This window comes from Bremia lactucae, linkage group LG6 (assembly GCF_004359215.1).
Source record: "Bremia lactucae strain SF5 linkage group LG6, whole genome shotgun sequence".
NCBI classification, from domain to species: domain Eukaryota; phylum Oomycota; class Peronosporomycetes; order Peronosporales; family Peronosporaceae; genus Bremia; species Bremia lactucae.
In genome coordinates, this window is record NC_090615.1 from 7,805,636 (window position 1) to 7,809,903 (window position 4,268).

The window sequence follows — 4,268 nt, forward strand, 5'->3', positions numbered from 1 at the left end:
ACATCTTTCCGCGGGATTGGCGTTTGCGCCGGTATGGTCGCCGTGTTCAGCTTATTATAAGCATGAACCACGCGCCATCCACCTGTGGCTTTACGCACACAAAAGGTCGGGCTGCAGTGAGGCGATTTGCTCTCACGCACATGTCCCGCCTTGGCTCGTTTGTCGAAGAACTCATCGATATAATCGACTTGTTCTTTCGGCAACGGCCATTGCCTGGTCACACAATACTTGGTGCCAGGTTCGAGGTCTATCTCGTGCCCGATGCCCCTATCTGCTGGTAGGCGGCTCGGCACTTCTTCTGGGAACACATCACGATGTTTCCACAGAACCTCAAAGAACGGACTGTCTCTCAAGGCATCCCAGCCTTGAGCAGCGAACCGTTTCTTTTCGTCCGTTATTAGGACGCTCTCGTCCATTGTGGACGTCGAGCAACAGTACACCAAGTTCTCTTCTGGAACTGGTGCGACTATTTCGTGAATCTTTCCTTCCTTTAATTCGGCAAGGAACAGATCCCACGACATCTCCGGGAGATTTACTATCTCCTCGGCAGATTTAAAGACTTGCCGGAGCATCTCAACTGAGGATGCCTCCGCAATTTCGTCTTTGACGGCCTCGAACACCTCGTTCGAAGAGCCGTCCTCTTTATTATAGACTGACCCAAAGGTCACTCGTTTAGACGTGCCTTCGATCGTCCTATTCTGTCGGATACTCGTTCTTCGAGTCACCACGACCTTTGTTCTGGAAAGCGGAAGCCGTTGCACTCCTGGCAAACGCACCCCTTCCAACCGCACCAGGCTCTAGGCACTGTGCCAGTTTATGCGACGCATGACTTCCTGTCAGATCGCCGTTTAATGCCACAGGCTCTCGGCTCTGTGCGGGACATTTGGACGCATGACTACTTGTTAGTGTCCTTTTCACCACCCCAGTCTGCACGAGCTGGGTAGGAATTGGTGACGTTGGACATCCCGTCAACGCATCCTCAACTGTGTTCGACACAACATCAGTTGCATACGCCTCTCGCAGGAGCACATCCTTTCCGGTGTCCTGCGTAGAGTTCGCAACTATGCGTGTACGCCAGTCTATCCATGGTTGGAGTTTTGCCAACCATGGCATGCCTAGGATGAGGTCATACGGACTCTACATACCTAGCACTGTGAACTTCTCTTTACAAGAGAAGTCACTAAAAGCTGAAGGCGAGTTCTACCTAAACTTCCTCAGACTAAACAAGCGCGCCGTTCGCTAAACGAACAGTCGCCTCTTCTCGCTTGCCATCCTGGCAAAGCGACTCAAACATCGCCGGTCTCATTTTTAGAGCCGCGAGTTTTACAAATTTTGTGATGCACCCGAATCCACCAGGAGAGTCATCACCTGGTCATATCCTCTTTCATGAGCGCTATAGGCCAGCAGGGTTGAGGTCCGAAATTTCGAGACCTCAGGGACTATGCTACCCATTTGTTCCACAACTCTGAACTTAGGGGTAGCTTCAGAGTCCGCGTCAGTAGGGCATCCCGCCCCTACTGCGCTCCTGCATTTCCCGACCCCTCAGTGGTCGAGGCAGAACTCATGCGTCTCGCACGCTGGTTCTTGCCATCGCCCTTTGGGAAGGGAGTCCTCTTGCTGGGCGTCTTCGCCCCAGCAGGGACCCTGGCATAGCAGCGAGCCATCATATGACCGCGCTTGCCGCATTTATAGCAAACAACGTCTCCATTGCCCAGCTCTATGGGAGTGGCATCTGACCTCTCGGCCGACGGCTTATACCAAGCTGTCGCCGAGGCACTGTTGTAGGATTGCTCCTCAACTAAGGCAATTTGGATTGCCTCTTCCATCGTCGACGGCACCTTTCTAAAAAGGGCCTGTCGCGATGGGCCATGCCGTAGTCCGTTCATAAACGTGGGCACCTTAATGTGCTCCGGAATCGGACCTACGGTTATGGACGCTCCGAGCCTGCTCATGCCTCAGCTCATCCTGAGTCTGAGTGACGGACTCCGCCGAAGCATGGCCCTGTGCCACGAACGCGGCTCTCCGCTGTCCGAGCACAAATGCCTTTACCTACTCCAACTGAGCAGCATGTCGCTCAGGAGGACTACCCAAGAGCCTGGTCAGGGCTTGTTCACCAAGTCCCTGCGCCAAGTGCCCTGCCACCTCCCGATGATGTTCGGAGAGGTGAGGAAAATGAGCCTTATCGATGTCGAGGCTCATCCTCACGTTCACACGAAGAGATGCGGGTCGTGGGAAGGATTTCAAGTGCTACCAAGTGCAGGGGGGGGCGTCGTAATGCGGCCACGCTCTACTTAGATACACAATCTAGCTGTAGGCGGGCACGTCGTAATGCGGCCACGCTCTACTTAGACACACACCCTAGCACTGCGAGAAGGCGGTTTAACCAGCTATTCTTGCGTGCAGTGAGGTAGTTGTGGTGGGCGCGTTAGCGACATCCCCCAACGCCCTAAGAACTCTGATTAAGTGTCGTCACGGGAGCGGTAATCCGGCTCCTCGTGCGCACTTACCAAGTAGGAAGTAGTTTTCAGACCGATTTAAACATAATCGCATTAAATATAAACACCTATTTTACCAATCAAAATGTCATCTCTGTATATAACACTTAAAATGTATTGCAAGCGTATCTTTATCGATACCTCGCGTAACGGATGACGCTAGCCGTCATCATGGATGACGTTAGGCGTCATCCCTCCTAATGTGAATGCACCCTATGTGCATCCCATACAAAAGGGTTGGTCACAAATGTGCACCACACCCGAGTGCTGGGTCTAATTATTTTAATTTACCACACCCGTAAGTACACTAAGTGTACTTAACAGGGACTGTATAACATCAGGGCAACTTTAGCTCGTTACACTTCCCCCTTTAAGAACGAATTTACATTTTTAAATTCGTCAAAGAGGAGCGAGGAACTGCGAGTAGAGCGCGCTCTTGTAGACGCACATAATTATTATGGCGTCTTTAAATCATGGAGCGCTTAGGGAAAATCGCTTGGGCGTATTTTCTCGATCCCGGTCGTATTGCGTTCAAATGAAACGCTTGACCAATATCAGGCGGAATCCCTGCGCCGCATTTATCCGCATTCTGATGCGTTTAAACAGCGGTCGCAGCGAATTAATTTTGCCCGCTTGCGTGTGAAAGAAATCATGGCCGGTACTGTACCCCCTGTTTCTTCTCACAACGCTACTTCTGCTAGTCCATTTAAGACTAGCGAAGAGGCCTCAGCTGGTGCTCTTTTTCGTAGGTAGCCACCAAGCCGGGCATATCAATACGTAAGGTATCGATCGGTTCCCAAGAGTCAAAAGTCTTCGAGTAACCTTTCCATTGGACGAGGATCTGATACCCTTGCCTCACGGAGCGGTGGGCAAGCAACAAGGAAGCGTTGATTCCCACCCGCATTCATTAGTGCAGGCGGCGCCCGATAGAAATGGCGATTTCGCCTAAATAATCGCGGCTGCCTTACCTTCGTCCGTTCAGTCGCATGCGTTAAGCGTTGCTGAACGACGTATTGCGGATCTCGAGGGTCAAGTCTCGCGACTGACCTCGGATCTCGTTGATGTCCGAACGAAAGCTCGCCAGGGTTATGAACGCCTGAAGACTCGTTTGGGCTTTTTTGAGCGGATAATGCTGAGGGATCAGCGTTACTCGCGTGACGTCCCTCGCTCTCCAAGTCCTGTTCGTGGTGGGATTAGTCGGTCCGATAGCTTTTCGCCTTCACCGTCCGCCTCACCCGAACGACGCTCGACTCACAGTTGGCGTCACCATCGGTCACCCTAGACGGATGGGGATATGTGACCTCATTTGGGTCTACACACCGTTTCAGACGACCCACGTAGATTAAGGGGTGCGTCTTGATATACGCGGGAAGGGTGAGCCTATTTTTTTAGGTCTCTAACCTCTTCTACCACCGTAAAGGGCCCAATGAAACGCGGCAACAACTTCGTCGTACCTCCAGGTGGTACAGAAATTGCATGTTTAGGTAGGGTAGCAGTACTTAATAGTACTTTTTCACCCACTCTAAAGCGTTCATTATTTTTGCGACGATTTCGGTCCGCATATTCTTATTGCTTGTCCCGTGCGCTTGCCATTGCGTCACGGACTTTCCGTGTGATGGCTTATCGCTCATCCACAAAGCGTTGAGCCTCGCTCACGCTTTTAGCATCAAACTCGCGTATGACACCGCCGAGAGGTTGGTCATAGGACGTAGTTGTGAATAACGAAACATCAGTATTGTTTGGAAGCACAAGCATGTCTTGCCGTGACTCCAT